The sequence below is a fragment of the Cynoglossus semilaevis genome, chromosome W (assembly GCF_000523025.1).
Source record: "Cynoglossus semilaevis isolate Cse_v1.0 chromosome W, Cse_v1.0, whole genome shotgun sequence".
NCBI lineage: Eukaryota > Metazoa > Chordata > Actinopteri > Pleuronectiformes > Cynoglossidae > Cynoglossus > Cynoglossus semilaevis.
Window position 1 is genome coordinate 7,447,064 of NC_024327.1, and position 17,123 is coordinate 7,464,186.

General features: G+C 44.1%; 1 protein-coding gene across 1 annotated transcript in view; it reads right to left on the minus strand.

Moving 5' to 3' along the window:
- Positions 1-10,518, minus strand: part of LOC103397086 (hyaluronan and proteoglycan link protein 1-like) — a 29,696-nt gene extending 19,178 nt beyond the window's left edge. Inside the window, exon 1 of the mRNA XM_025052803.1 lies at positions 9,877-10,518. The gene's annotated coding sequence lies outside the window, so the exon portion shown is untranslated. The remainder of the gene's footprint in view (positions 1-9,876) is intronic.
- Between the last annotated feature and the right edge of the window lie 6,605 nt (positions 10,519-17,123).

Here is a 17,123-nt window from a genome sequence, read left to right on the forward strand (position 1 = left end):
GAGCTCAACCTTTCTTGACAATGGCATCATCAGCCTTGCCAGAATTGTCTATTCCCCCTACATCCCCCTGCGTCAAACAAAACATAGGTGCTCCATCACCTGCTGGATACGCTTGGCACCTAGAAGATGGAAACCTATATGTCACATGGATAACAAGAAATCCGGTCCCAGTGTTTAGCATGTCATACACTACAGCTGCAAGGAGAGTGCCTGTGAGACAGGTAGGTATTCTTGTGTCTCTGCAGGACTCTGTTGTACAGACCTGTGCAGGTGTTGCAACTGTGCAAACACAAAGGAAATTGAGGAGGATGATGACTGCCCTGACTCACCATTGGTTGAGGATTCTGGAGAGGCTGATCTGGGGTAATCATCCGTAGACGAGGTCCAATTTCACAAACTCGACCGTTGCCACACAACGACACAGACACTCGATCACCATTAGGATAAGCCCACAATTTCCTTGTAATAGGATAGTATACACCATCGGCGTCTCATCTTATTACGCCCTGAAGAAACTAGTTCGGCATAAAATGCCTCGCCATAATAAATGGGCAGGATTTTTAGCGACAAACCTTTTGCTGTAAGTTTAACGTAACTTGTTCTTTTTTATGAAGTTAAGCCAGCCACGAGGGTACACGAAGCCGTGTCTAATGGTGCGATAACACGTATCACACCAAAAGCGATTAAGGATATCCCATAGCCGTCGTTGTTCAGTTCCCTTGAGTTCTTCATCCGACGTGGTCTCAGTCAAGATAGCATGGCGTTGGAACAGAATATGAGGTTTTGGGTCTGGATGACTGTGGCGTTGATATAGCTTTACTGGTATTATTATAGCTAGGGCAAGCAATGGAGCGGATAATATATTGTTGTGGTAATCATACCACAGTGTCTCTCCGTCTTCTCAGCCATGGAGAGAAGTATGGTCCGAGAGCTTGAGGAGGTCTAGCATGAGAGAATTTAAGAGGGAGAATGACGCCATACATTATAAGCCAAAGTCTAATCTCAGTTTGTCCCACATCCTTGAAGGGGGCCCAGCTGAGAATGGAGAGCAGGAGCCAAACAATAGCCCATACTATCAGGATCACTACTCTTGGTAGCCAGTCTGTTCGTCCCCCTTCTTGCAGATTCAAGACCAAGAACAGGATGCAGATTACGATTGTGGTGATTATTGCCCCTTGTAGTATCATTAGGAAGTAGAAGGCGTAGTAGTTAAAAATGGACCATAAATCTAATATTGTCCAGAGGAGTATCATAAAGCCTTGCACCAGTCCCCATTTGGTTGTATCAACTCAATATCGTCCTAGTAGATAGGTGGCGAATAGGGATAACCCGTGGTCGGTGACTCCACAAAGATAATTGTTAAGGCCAAATTTTAATATGGCCTCAATGAGGACTAAGAATCTGGATGTGATGTGATTCAGCCATTATATTTTCAATTATCTGTCGTTTTCCTCCTTCTCAGGGAAAACTTAAACTTACTTTTCTTCCCGCTTCCTTCCGGTGCTTTGTCAGGCGCTTGACTGGTGCTTTGCTGTACTCCTTCTCCACGAGCGAGCTCTCGGACATCCACTCCCAGAGAGTACATACCGCGGTATGGCACTAGGAGCATGCGTACTGTCACAATGACTCTTGACACAGTCAAGGGATCTGGCGAAGCCAAACCCCCTTCTGCAGTAGCTCCCGCCTCAACAAGCAGTCCCGTCATGGAAGGTCCATCTGGAGCAACATGAAATACATTACTTTTTTTACGGGTTATAGCAGAATAATGTGCCCATCCATCCAGGCTAGTTGTGTAAGCCCAGAGCTCTGACTTTCTTAGTCCAGTTTCTTTAGGTATGGGTTGAGAAGGGCTTATGGGCAAAACGGGGTCCTTTATGAGTTCAGCCACTAAATCCCCCCAAGTCACTTTTTGCCACCAACCTTCCCATCCCAAAGCTCGGGCAGCGGCTTCCACTGGAGAAACCGCTGCTACGTTATGATCCCCTAGGAGACGCCATACCCTGAAGGCAACAGGTACCGGAGTTACACCTACCGGAACCACTAAGGCTGGGGTTATATGGAGTAATCCTGGCCAGTTGGTATTTAGGATTTGATTTATGAGTCCTGGTGTTCTGTTCCTCGGAGTAGTCGTTACCCCAGACCAGACCTGGGCACAGAGGGCCGCTCAACGATTGTGCCTCAGGTGGCGCGGAAGGTCCCCCAAATACTTGGTCACTTTTTGCCGCTTCACTTGTGGATGGCTGAGGCGACGCGCTGTATTGACACGAGGGATTTGTCCTTTGTGGCAATGCCTGTGGCTGTTGCGATGAACTGTACATATATGACTGAGGTGTGTCTATTCAACATACTTGCTAACTTGCCATCCATCTGCACCGGCAATTCTGATCATTTGTCCCATTCCAGTAGCAGTGTTACATACGCGACAGATAGTAAGTCGTGTTCCAGTCCATACACATTGACAGCGGCGTCGTTCTCTGTCATCTGTCCTGTAATCCCAATAAGCAATAAACCGCATACTAGGTGCATATACAACTTGACAGGTTCCACAGTTATGGTAATCCAACACTTTCACGGGGGTTCCTCGTGGCTTCATGTATCCAGGTCCCATCCATTTGACCGTCAATCCTGAGGGGGTACGACATATGGAACATTGATTATGAAGCTGTCCCCATTCAAGTTGTTCTGGTTCAGGGGAATACCACCCCTGTTGAGCACAATATAGCTTGTGCCATGCTCTTCCAGCCCACAGGCCAGTTAGTGTCCTTCGCATTACAACCACTCCTTGTATCTGGACCAGCTTGATGTAGAGTGGTGGGTCAGCTACGGTGCTGGCCATTGTTTGATTCTGGGTTTGCCTATTCTTGAATCGGTTTAAGCTGCTCCAATCCTTGGATCCCTTTCCTTTTTAAGCGTACTGTATTTTCATCCAGGATCTCATGGACAACGTCGATGTCTGTATATTTAGGTTTAACTGCAGTAGATGTGGAGGGTTGATCTCGTGCCTTTATCCACACCCGTTGTCCTACTGCAAATGGTGTAGTCTGGTCAGAGACGCTCCTCAGCAGGACATGACTCCGCCCAACTGTCTCTGAGTCAAAGGGGCGTTGATTAAGTTCCTCTGAGGGGGTGGATCTTCCAGCTCTGCTACGCCCATTCAATGCAGTGGCCATTTCCAGTATTCTGCTACTCCAGTCTTTGCCATTAGCATTTTTGCCTATCCATGCTTTTACCAGTCCAATGGTCCTTTCCACAACACCGTTCGCCTGTGGGGTATAGGGAGGAGAATAAATTCTGGTTATTCCATTATGTTGGCACCAATGATCCACCTTGGCATTGCGGAAGTGAGTCCCATTATCAGTGCGCAGTTCTTTAGGCCTCCCTACGTGACTACAAACATTTTCCAACATGGCAATTACACTGTTAGCATTTGCTTTTCTGGCAGGGTGCACGAATACGAATCCAGACATCGAGTCCACAATTACTAAGAGGTACTTTTCCCCTTTTTTTCCTGTAATCCCCAAGGGGCCTGCGACATCCATGCAGATTGACCCCCAGGGCACAGTACTTTTAATGGTCAAACCAGGTATACGCTGTCCTCTTCTTCCTGCATTGTATCGTCCACACATTATACAATTCTTGAGAACTGTGCGCACCTGTTTCTCAGGAATCCAAAGACCTAGCTTGTCCAATTCCTGCCGTGTGGGTAAGGTGCCTGCATGACCTAGGTCTTCATGCACAGCTGTCACTACCTCACCTACGGCTGCTTCAGGGACCACCTTGCCTTTAGGTGTGCTGTCCCATTCCTTGATACCAACAAGGATAAGTCGACGTTGCTGCACATAGCGGTCCGTGAGATGAAACCGTAATGGTGTGTTAAACCATAATATGAGCTCAGATCATAAAGTCTCTGTGGACCAGAAGGTAGTTTTATGAGTGAATTCACAACAAAGAAATGGATTGTGTAGATTAAAAAACATATTTTTACCCACTTGCTCTATCAACAAAGATAATCGTCAACTAATTTATATAAAAGACATTACAACTATTTTTTCTAGCTTAATTTGTATTTTAGTCAAATCAGTATCTTAAAGGTGTCTTAAGTCAACTGAAGTGGACATGTTCAGTGCAGTCATACACATTTGGCAGTGGTTTCGTCAGCCTTCATCCACAGAGTTCTCCCGACTCTGTAGATTTTCCTTCAATTATTTTAATTCAAGGAGTTGAAGCCACAGCTTTTACTATGATTTTATAAACAGTGAGTGTGAAGATGTCCAATTGTGGCTTATGTTCTGCCATTGTTGCAGAGACCAGGTGTGTGTATCGAGCACGCAGTATAAATTTACATATCCTCAATAGAAAAAGTCAAGCAAAATATTCCCTTATAATCCAGCACTTGCTTTTTAACTGAATTCTGCAGTTTATTTTATATACATGTAAATATATGTAATTAAAAAATTCTCCAGTCATGCTCCTTTTATTTGGTTAGTTTTAAAACATTGCGTTGCATTGGGGGGTCATGAGCAGCAAAAAGCCCCTCTCATCCCCAATTTAGCTAAACCTGATATTAGTTAATATTTCATTTAATATCCCTTAAAAATGCTTACCTGCCTCATTCCTGCCTTCTCGGCAGTGTGCTGCAGGCATCAAAGTGACTTTCTGCAATGAAAATTGTGCAATGGTTTGTTAGTAAAACTAACTGTCTGTCCAGTTCTGTTGAATTTCCAGCGGGAGTTTCAACAGATGTCTCTGGAGTACTGTCAGAAACTGTTGCAATATCTGGACAAGTTTGCTCAACAGAACAATGGAACTGCTCCTGTGGAGGCATGATCATTTCATATTCCTGAGTGGACCTTGTGGTTGTCAAGATTGGATCTTGAAAGGAATATGACTGATAGTCTTCCTCATCTTCAGAGTTAAACTCTGGCCCTTGCTCATCAGAGTCAAAGCCTTCCAGCACATCCATTACAGCTGATTGAAACACGTTGGGAGACCTTTGAGGTTTGACACAGGAGGAGGTTCTTCTTCAAAAGCTGGTAAGAACCTACATGGTAACAAGAGATCTCTGTGCAAAGTTCTGAGGGGACCATCTTTGTTTTCTGGCTTCACTGTGTAAACTGGAAGGTCTCCATTCCGATTACCGACAACATAGACAATGGCTTCCCATTTGTCAGCCAGCTTATGTTTTCCTCTGAGGCATACATTTCTCACTAACACATGAACACCTACATCTAAGGTTGATTCAGTCATATGCCTGTCAAACCTAATTTTGTTCCTTTCGGCAGTTTTGGCAGCATTTTTAGTAGTCAATTGATAACTCTCTTGAAGATGGGTTTTCAAAGCCTGGACATACTGAGAGTGAGTCACAATCATATCCATTTCTTGTACCGCTCCATTTCTGATGACTACGGTTTAATGGAACATTGAATGCCAGATCAATAGCTTAAACTTATCTTTTCCCTTTTAAAGGGTATTGCCGTACAGGAGGATACCGAGGTTGCCACCTAAACATTAGCTCGTAGGGCGTGAAACCTGTTGTTACATGTTTGGTACAGTTATAAGCATGTACTAGCGGTTTCACAAAATCTCGCCAGTGACTTTTGTCTTCAGTTTTGAGTGTACCAAGCATACTGAGAAGTGTCCTATTAAACCTTTCCACAGGGTTCCCCCTGGGATGGTATGGTGTGGTTCTGACTTTATGGATCCCTGCTAGATCACAGAGTTCCTTGATCGTCCTAGATTCAAAATCTGGCCCTTGGTCACTGTGGAGTACTGGAAAGAATGAACTGGATGATAAAGGAGAAAATACTAACAACTGAAGGTTGCCATATTCACAGCTTGTAGAGCAAGTGCCGCTGTCGGGTCATCAGGGCAGCAGGGGAATTTCTCCCACAGGGTTTCGCCCCTGCCTGTGAATATGGAACATGTTTACAAAAGCACTGTACAATCAAGGATGATTTAAAAATGTACAAACCACTATACGATCAATGCAAGTGATGATCATTAATGTTTGAAACTGTGTAGGTGCAACAGGCTGTTAGATTTCAGTGGTTTCCAGTGGTTTTTTCACATTTGGTTGGGTCTGCACCAAGACACCAAAAGGCTTTCCCGAGCACACACAGTCACATAGCCCCACACATTCAAAGAGAATTTCCCCAGATTCTCTTCACACCAACCCCCTCTAAAACACCTCTACTCCCTGGGAACAATGGGAGATCTTCACACAACAATGGGAGATCTCCCAATCTACCTTCTCACAGGGAACCCCGAAGCCATCCATTCCTTTTGATCTACATGACCACCTGTGGTTGACTGGACTTTATGGCTCGGTCCACTTCCCTTGTGATAACCCCCCACTGAGCAACAAAAGGTTCTTCCAACACTGCTGAATCATGGAACAAGAGTGCCACATAGTGGCGACTGCAGGCATCACATGATAACAAGAACAATAATATGATTGGCCACAAGAGGCTTAGCCTCTCTCTTCCATTGGCCTACAAGATTTAAACACACACCCGGGAAGTCGAAAACCACTCCCCCCATACAGGTATATAAGCATAAACAACTAACGATACTTTAGAAGTTATTCCTGAGAAGTCAGAAGTTATTCTTGACAGGATTTGCGTATTAACTACTGTTGTACGAGATTTCCTTGAATACTTCTCCAGTTGTTTATTTTGCTTTATTGTTGGACCTGTTTTGTTTGATGTTTGTTATTAAAACAAATCGACCATCTACCGGCTGCTTCCACTCCTTGCCTGAAGACACCTCACACAGCAAGAATCTTTCAATTTGGTGCCGTGACCCGGATCTCGCCTTCAGAAGTGGATCGTTCATCTTGAGCGGTGAGTTTCTTCCATTTTTTGTTGCGCAGATAAAAGAACCTGAAAATTATTGCTGCAAGTGAAAATTCAGGAAGGTTTGGATAAATTTTGGGCCCACATTGATTTGCTACAAGCCGGAGCTTACATCATTGTGTGTTTTTGTGTCCAACATTGTGGCTTTTAAGTGTGCGTATTAAAACTACGTAACACGGGTGTAACCACTGGTTAAGTGACAGCGTTGTAATTCCAGTCAGGAGCCTGTGTGACTTGGTAATAATTGTGGCAGAAGCTGTAATCCCTTACGCAATTTATTTCGGAGACTATTGTAACAAGGACCAGAAAAAGTCTTTGACAACAGTAGGGCTGCCGATTAAAACTATAACTGAAGTGTTATAGAGGTTTTTTGCGTTGGTCCCAGGGACAGTAAAGGTGTGCTAACGGCAATTATTGACCAGAGTGTGGCATTTTAGTTTCCTTGTGAAATTAAAATAGCGATTTGGCTTGACTGCGGGTACGCTGGCCAGAGAAACATAAGGGTTTCGTTTGGTTACGGGCGGACTTTGAAACACTAAAGTGTTAAGACAAGTGCCGTGATCTCACTGAGGTGAAGACAAAAGCTAAAAAGGAAATAACAACTGTAAGCAATCTTTGTTAACAATATGGTTGGTAAGATGACTAAGTCATATCAGATTCCCACCACAGAGAAGGGTGGATGGGCAGTGCCAGATATTTCTGAGGATGACATGTTAGACTGTGCAGATTGTGTAGTTGCGTTTCCTAGCTTTCTAGCTCTTCTCGCGTCTCCTTGTCTAGGAGTTATGACCACCACGATTTCTTTTAATGAGGAAATTTTTCCATATACTTCTCTATAGTTATCAGCAGCTATGAAGGCAGCATCTTCTGCATCCTCCCACGGCAACTCCCTTGTCCTTAATCCATCCACATGGATTGCCACTCTTCGACAGTTTTTACTGTTGGCTTGATGTAACAGATCCTCTATTGTATTTATCAGCCTTTTCTTATGATCAGTTTTGGATTCACCAGGCCCGTATGGATTGAAAGGTTTAAGCATTATAGCATAATGGGGAGAGTCTCCTCCACTCACAGTCAGTACCTCATTTGTTCTTCCTTCACTTATCTTGGCTTCTCGGTCATTTCTAAGCTCAGTCTCCCAGGTTTTTCCGGCAAGAGCAGTTACACGATGTCTTAGCTTTTTGTTATGGATCTTCCACATGGTATTTGTGAAAATTATTAAGGCATCAGTTTCAATGTCATTCAAATCTCCTTCCAAATGATATATTCCTCCATTCTTGCTTACTTTCTTGGCTCTGGTCATTGGCATCAATCCCGGTCGATAATCATCATACTCCTCCTGGTTAGGTCTTGTGGACTTTTCTTTCTTTTTTACCGACGCTCTATCAAAAAGTATGTCTTCATCTTCACTTTGGGAATTAGCTTCATGACCCATTGGTATTCTTTTCCTCCATTCCGTCACATCTTGAAAGGTCCTTCTTAGATGCTTGGAAGGAAATTTTTCAACTTCACTTTGGCGTAGACCTACTGGGGTATAGGTGGTATAATTGGTTCGTGCCCCAGACGACGGTGTGGACTTCTTACTCTCATGTGATTCTTTTAGGCCAGCTAATCCCATATCCTCTTCTCGCTCTTTTACTTGCCGTCGGCCTTGTGGGGAAAATTGTGGGCATTCATCCTCCTGTTCTTTTTCTTCCTCAGGATTCCTTTCTTCCTCACTTGGCTGAGTTGTCGGACCGACATCACTTTGGTCATCATCTTCAACAATCATTCTTGTCTCCCTATTCCTTTGTGCTGCCTTTTCCATCAGAGTTCTTTCTGCTTCATGTTCTCTAAACTGGGATATTGCTTTAGTCTTAGGGTCGGTTATATGCACATTTACTTTTGAGACTGCAGCTATCATTTTAATAAGAGGATCATACTCAGTTCTGGGGCTATATATTCCATCCACATGTCCCGCATAAGCTTCCAGGATGTTGGTCCACCATTTCATCCATGGTTCTATATCGGATTTCTTTATGGCATCATTTATGGGACTCCTCGCTATAGCCAGTATGTTTCCATCCCACTCCCCTAAGACAAAGTTAGGTTCTCCAGACTTCTTTTTATGCCATTCTCTTATGCTTTCTCCTATGTTGGGCTGATCCGCATCTTTATACATGTCTTCTACTGACATTTTTAACCTTGGCGACCAAGTATGATATCCAGCCCCTAATGGTACTATGGTACATCTTTTGTTGTTACTTAATACAGCTCTATATAAAGGATCCTCTGTTCCTCCTTCAGCTGCTCCGCTGGTTGAGGCTTGTAATGGCTCTATTCGTTTCTCCATAATTTGTGGTATCAAGGTGTCTGCACTCCAATGCCGTCCTTTAGCGCTCTCTAGACGGGAGGTATGTCAGACCTTTTGGCTGTTCAGCTCACACTCCACGGTGCTTGCTCCTTCTCTCACCAGCTTTTGGCAATAGCGATGAGTTATGATGATTCCACAATGGATAAGGCGATCCTTGTAGATATCATTATGCTTCTGCTTTTTCTTGGATCTCCGCCGTTGTCCCTTCGTCGGGTCGTCACAGCTCACTCGATCCTTTGTTCCTTTAGGGGACTCCTTTAGGGACTCTTCATCAGCAGCAGCTGGGATCCTGTTGCTGTCTTCTCTCTCGAAGCTCAAAAATTTAATTCAATATATTTAATAGAGACGTCCTTCCCCTCGAGTGCTGATTAATATTCAAATTGAAATCTTCATCAGATGCAAGGAGTAATTCACTCAAGGTTCTTCGGTCCTCTCATCAATCTTGAATCATTAATCTTGAGGAAAATCCCTAAAATATTTTTCATGTCCCTGTTCGGGCGCCAAATGTTGGAGCCCAGAGCCGTGGGCTCACCTGTCCGCGGCTGTGATAGGCCCTCCGTGTAAGGGGTTAGGACCCGTGGGGCCGGCGTGGGTGCTGGCTGCGCCACTTCACTCCCGGGGTCCCTCACTCGAGACCCTCCGCCGTTCCACCAGCGCGTCTGCGTAGACCTATGGTCGAGGTGACTCGTCCGGCTCCTCACTGTCGTCCGTCTGGGTGTCCGCCCCGCTGCCGCCGCCCGTCTCACCGCCGAGGAACAGCCTGGCGCCCGGGGTGCTCCACGCGACCACACTCATTCATGACAGCTCACCTCTCATGATCCTGGCACTTGTTGGTTGCCGGAAAAAAGGGTTTTAAACACCTCAACGGTGTCAGGGGCGTGTAACTGGGTTCTTCTGGGAGAATAGGCTTCGAACTGTGGGCGAATCTTTTGCGTTGTTAATCGTATGAGACCCTTAATTTACTGTATGCGAGGCTATACTTAATATGACAAAATTTCCTTCGATCCTTTTTTGCTCTTTAATCTCATAAGAATTTATTTATTGGAGGGATTAGGGTACAGCACATAAGCGAATTTCTACAATTCCAAAACAAAAGAAAATTAATGTAAACACTCACTCAATCTCTTAAGTATACTAGACAGATTAAAATATGATATAAATGTGCTGTGGCTCTGTTATCAATAATAAAATTTTTATTCCGAACCTGCTGCCCGCTGATGGTGTGGTGGAGGAGAGGACACGACCGTTGGCCTTCGGTGCGTTCAGTCCTCACTGCTGCGGAAGAGACGACGCCCGAAGCTGCCCGGTACGGGGCAGTTTTAGTATGGTGTATTGATGACTACATACCCTGATCACTTCCCTCTGTATCTGTCTCTGGTCTCTCTGTCCTACTGTCACCTCCTTCATCTTGAAAAGGTGATTTCTCACGGCAGCTAGGAGCACACACAGGGAACAAGTGGAGCAAATCCGCTTTCTTCTCGTTCTCCAAACCAGCAGACAGTTGGCAGGTATGTCCATCACTTGATATGGTCACATATGTTTATTATTAAAAAACTATTTCACATGGTGTTTAATGACAACATGAGACACGTGTATCTGTCTTTCTTGCCTGCAGTATGTGGTTTATAGACCTGGCAGGAAGTGAAAGGGCATCAGACACCAAAAAAACAAACAGACACAGTCGCATAGAAGGAGCTGAGATCAACCAAAGTCTCTTAGCAGTAAGCTAAGTAAGTGATATGTTAACACACACAAAGAGCTCAAATACAGAAACAAAGGTCATTGTATTTACCTTTTATTTGTTTAAAGCTCAAAGAATTGTAGGTGCAATGGGTCGAGTGCTGCTTAGGAGCACTCGGTGTTATCAACCAGTCTCAAATTAATAACACAACCAGTCTCATTAAAGTTATCTTTAATTATTATTTTAACCTACTAATATAGCAATAATGTATTACTTGAAGTATTACAAATATACTAAAATCAATAGTATCCAATAACAATTAAATATCTGAAGGATTTTGAGAGTTCTTGGCAAATTGGGTGGCTTCAATGAATAAAGTAACAACACAGACAAATACAGTTTACAAAAATAATCAAATTTATTTATACAACACTGTCAAGTTAATGACGGTGATTGAACTCATAAACAATGATCATTATAACAAAACAAGGCGTGTGTGTAGGGGTGTGTGTGTACTTATGTGCGTGTGTACACGAGCGGTCGTGTACGAGAGAGAAAGAGAGAGAGAGATGTTGCCTCTCAGCTACCAAGCAAGCGACTGAGCCCTTGAGGCGTGTTCACATACGCGACTGCGCAGTGGAAGAAGAACTGCGAGGTAGAAGGAACGGCAACAGGAAACACGTGAGGCGTGTATGCGCTCACGGAGGTGTGAATGGGTGTTGTGTACGCGCACCAAGATGCGCTCAGGTACAATGAAACAGTGCTTGTGATGTTATCAAAGTATATGGGGGAAGGGAGGCGTACCGCGTGGTCTACTCCAGACAAAGGACTTTGTCGGAGTTTTCCTGATCCCAATACTGATAACGTTACAAGTTAACACTGAAATACTGACGGTGTACAAGAGTATAAGACCGAGTCAGGAGGTTAGAAAAGAAGTGCATGCAACAGCCTAGCTATAAAAGCAGCACAGATTTCAGACAACAAAATTCAATATGCGTACTTAAACTGTCCCTAAGTTTAAATAGCACTTAACAATACTACAGATTAACTAACGTGCCCAAATGCCAGCCTTACTGTAGTGAACGTCTGCTCGTATTGAGAGGGTAGTGGAAAGTCCGCACTTCTTGGGTCCTTGCCAGAGTTGGGGATGTCCGTCTGGTTCCACTGTGTGCAGAGAGTCCTCTTGGTTCCGAAAGTCCGTTTCAGGAGGAAAATTCTCTGACTGTCGATGTGCCGGTTCACACAATTACTCTTGGAAGGAATCCTGTCACTTCTAAACTTTTCAATAACTGCTTTGGTCGCAGCGCAACGTTACTTGTGTAACTTATTACCAGTTAACTCAGTTAAGAAAAGGACGCTACTAGTGCATTTATCACCGTGGGCAATGGTGTCTACAAAAGCACGTTGGTTCTTAGTCTTCTGAGACAAGCTGGTTTCTCTTTTCATCAGGGGTCCTACGGAGCGAAAGTCCTGAACAGAGAGACCGAAATTGGGGCTGACCCCCCAATTTAAAGGTTGCGGAGGTTACTGATCGTGACGTATGTGGAGTTACCGGAAGCAGTGGAATTATGGGAGCTAGAGTCCTTAAAAGGACTGTTGTAGTACCTACAACTGCAAATCTTAATCTCTGTCTCAATGTCAGTAGCCATTCTGGGCCAAAAGAATCTGGCCCTTGCAAGATCAAGGGTCCGGTCAATGCCCAAATGACCCATGTCGTCATGCAGGCTTTTCATCACCATGTCTCCCACTGGAAGAACTAGCTGATAATGATTTTCCTCACCAACTTGCCTCTTCCTGCAGAGGATTTTATTCTGCAGTTCAAATTTAGTCATCTCTCACAGAAGGATTGCAAGCTCTGGTAGTTATTGCATTACCGCTGGGGGAGGAGTTTCCCCTGTCTCCAACTGATGGATGGCTAAAGAGACCACAGGATCTTCTCTTTGCTTTTGCTTCAAATCTTCCTCCGATATGCTTGGAATGACAGAAAACCTGTCACATCACTCAAAACTATCTGGAATAGCTTGTGCTGACATAGCAAGAGATGTTTCAAGAGGAATAATGGGAATATCTTCATCTGTGTTCACAGGTAGGCAGACTAGGTGTTTCTCACAGACTGCTGAAACCGTGGTATGTGAGACTTGAGAAAAATCGTCAGACTCAGTCAAGTGGTGTTGTATAAACTGGCGAATTCACTTCTTCTTTCTGAGGAACCTGATCATTAACAGGTTCAGCATGGTGACGTTGTGAAAGACCATCAGCATCAAGGTTATGTCTCCCTGCTCTGTATTGAAGCTGGAACTTGAAGGTTCAGACAACCAGTGTTGACTGGTTGCATCTAACTTAGCCATGGTCAGAATGTAAGTTAGTGGATTGCTGTCTGTGAGCACTGTAAAAGAGCCTCCATACAAACAGTCACTTAAACTTTTCAGTTACAGCCCATTTGAGCGCCAGAAACTCAAGTTTATGAGCTGGATAGCGAGATTCACTCTTTGACATTCCATGGCTGGCAAATGCAATCACACGCATCTTTCCTTCTTACTCCTGATAGAGTGCTGCTCCGAACCCTGTTGTACTTGCATCTGTATGTAATACATACGGCAGCTTGGGGTCAGCAAAACCTAACACTGGGGCTGTAGTGAGTTTGCCAATAATGACTTTAAAAGCTTGTTGACAGCTGTCTATCCACCTTCCTCCAAAAGGCTCTTTTGGTTGGAAGTACTGACTACTCTTCTCTTTCAAACCACTACTCTTTCTAAGTGGTGGATGCCCAGTAGTGAGGTCATTCAGTGGTTTGACTATCTTGGAGTAATCTTGAATGAACATCCAGTAATAACCGGCAAAACCCAAGAATGAACACAGCTCTTTAAGGTTCTTTGGACTTGGTCAGGTCTTTAGTGCCTCAACTTTCTGGGGGTCTGTTTCAACGCCATGCTGGGATACAATGTGTCCTAAGTACTTCACTGACGTTTGGAAAAATTTACATTTCTCCAGGGACAGTTTCAGCCCGTATTCCTTGAGACGGTTGAGAACATAGAGAAGGGGAGTTTCGTGCTCTTCAAGCGTTTCAGAAAACACTATCAGGTCTTCTAAAAACACCAGGACTTCTTTCAGGTTGATATCTCCCATGCACTTCTCCATCAATCTTTGAAATGTGCTGGGAGCATTAGTTATGCCCTGAGGCATCCAAAACCCCAATGGAAATACAAAGGCGGTTTTGTGTTTGTCAGCCTCATCTACCTTGATCTGATAGTACCCTGACTTGAGGTCCAGGACAAAGAACTATTTTGAACCTGTGAGTGCAGAGAAGGTTTATTCCAGGTTAGGCAGAGCAGTCACTAAACTGCTCTTGAATCTCTGGTCTGTCGATTCAATTTTTGGTAATCCACACAGAGTCTTATGTCTCTGTTTTTCTTCTTAACCACCACTATGGGTGAAGAGAAAGATGATTCAGACTCCTGGATTACATCAGCCTCACTCAACTGTTGCAGGTGTCTCCACACAGCATCAAGATCTTGAGGACGTATGGGCCGAGATCTATGCTTGAAAGAGGTTTCATCACTCAACTTGATTTGGTGCTTAACTTTGTCTTGTCTCTAACTCTTTTTGCTTATTTCGCTGCTGCATTATTTTCAGAACAACACTGTGACCATATACAAAATCTTCATACACCAAATCCAAGGTGTTGGTGCCTATCAAGAGTGTAAACTGCACATTAGACCGTGTGTCTAGGACAACTAATGCAAATGTGGACAAGGTTATTTCAGGGCCACAGTATTTTGGAAAGGTGATGTCTACCTCTATAAAGCCTGAATAAGGTACAGTTTGACCATTTGCAGCCTCTATTTCTAACAGCTCATTCAGGGGGTGAATATCTAAGTGGGAGAGGTTGTTATTGCAGAATGACTGCGATACAGTGGTTACCTGCGATCCTGTATCAAGAAGGCAATTGCAAGCCTGTCCATCGATGAGTACATGAGAAGACCTTCAGGTATTTTCACAGCAGTGGATCTTGTGTGTGAAAAATTCTCCTTGGCTTTGCATTCATGCATTTTTATGAGAGGTTGGACTGTCGTCACTGTCTTTAGCTCTCATTTGTCCCACAATGAGGGCTGGCCGTAGTTTAAAGACTGGGGCTGGACTGTTCCATTTTGACTGTCCCACAGAGACTGTTTCTCTCTTAGTTGTTTTCTCTTGGCAGCCACTAATGATGGATTTAGATCATTACGACATGCAACTGCAATATGGCCGTCCTCTCCATACTAAAAACATTACCATGGCTTTGGTCTGCTACTGATGTTTTGGTCTGCAGAAGGAGGAGATTTACTCACTTTGGGCTTGGTTGGAAACTTTGCACTGATTGTAGTCACATTAGTCTTCGCCTTAGGCTGTTGGTTTTATGCTTGTGAGTTGACTCTGAAGCTCAGTAACCTGTCTTTTTAATTCAGCAAACTCACTGTCTTGAGAAGGCACATTTGACTCTGCTTTCTGCGTCTTTAGTCGGGTAAGTTGACTTTTCAGTTCAGTGACTTGTTTCCTCATTTTAGTGATGTCACTTTCTAATGATCTGTCATTTTCAAGTGAGCTTGCAGTCATTTTCTCATTCGGTTTTTATTTGAAAGGTGTCTATCCTCCTCTACTCGTAACTGTAACAGTAACTCGGAGAATGGAGGTGGAGAGTCTCTTTTACGTTCAAGCTGAAGATCAGCTATCAGCACATTGTCCCAACATCCTTGGCAGAATTGACGTAAAAGATGTCGGCTGGCATCACTGGATGAAACACCGCCTCTTTTCAGTGCTTTGGCAAGAGATGTCTGTAACCTGTGTAGGTAATTAGATGGCTTCGCGTCAGCATCTTGGAGTGTGTTAAGGAACTTGGCGAAGAGCTCTACAGTTCCTGAGTCTAGTAGTTAAAGATAAGCTGTAGGTGAGGCTTGTGGGCCTAAAGGTTTTACAACATTGGCTGCTGGTGAAACTAAGCTGTCTAAAATTTTTCTTGAACACTGCAGGTCTGACAGGGCTGTGTCCTGCAGAATGAGCTCATCACTGTTTTGCCATGTGTCAAAGTTCATGACTAGGACAAGAAGTTTTTCCAGAGAAACTCCTGAGTCTGAATGTCACATTCATCTGCTAAGCTGAGACTTCACTTCTCACTATATGTTCCACAACCATTCGTTGCACCTCTGGAGGATTAACATAACTCTGGGGAACACAGGGGATTTCATTTCCTTTAGTCTGGCTGACTGATTTGGACCCTAGGGTGTCACGATGACAGTCGGGACTGTCATTTCCTGTGTTTTCCTGTGTTTTCTTGTGTTGTGTACTCTCTCTCTGTATAGGGGGCGTGGCACATCTCTTTGACTCTGCCGGACTAATCGCCGTGGCACACCTGCCGTTCCTCAGCACCTGCCACCAATCAGCCTATCAGTCCGACAGCATAAGAGCCCTGGCATTCCTCCCACTAGTCGTCAGATCGTCTGTTCTGCTGCAGTGGAGACGAACACTGATTTCGATTTGACTATAATTCTTGTGATTACTTTGGGAGTGCGCTTGAAAAATAAATCCTTGTGTTTCTCCTTACGTTGTCTGAGCCTGCATTTGGGTCATCTCAAGGTTAAACATGACACTAGGGCATACAAAGAAGATCCATCCAGCTCCATTGTCCTAGCTGGAAAAGCCTGGGAAGTTACCTGTGTTTCAGTAACTGATGGTAGAGCTGCTTCGCTTTGTGTCTCTGTGGTGGAAGACTCTGTGGCAGGCTCCATCCTGGGCTCTGTATTAGCTGCTGAGACACTGCATCTAGCCAGCTGATCCTGCAGGATTTCTTCAAAGGATCTGCCACTCAGTTTAGCAATCTGTTGCAATTCACTCAAAAAGCTCTGGGTGGCACTACCTGGCCTTTATTATTATTATTTACTGTATTTATATTTTTATTATAATTATTTTTATTATGTTATACTTAACATATATAAATAAATAAAATTTAGGAGGTTCGTTGTCATGTACTTTGTTGTAGTATTTTTAAATGTCCGATCTTGTCAACCAAACCACCAAAGTTTTTTAGTTGTATGGAGAAGGTCAGTGAGGTCAGTGAGGTTCTGGGGCACGAGTTTGGAGGATTTGTAGGTGAGGAGAAGGCTCTAGAAGTGAGTACGGAGTTTGATTGGCAGCCATTGGAAAAATAAGAGGTTGAATTGATATTATTCTGGAGACTACCGCCCCGTAGCACTGACACCCA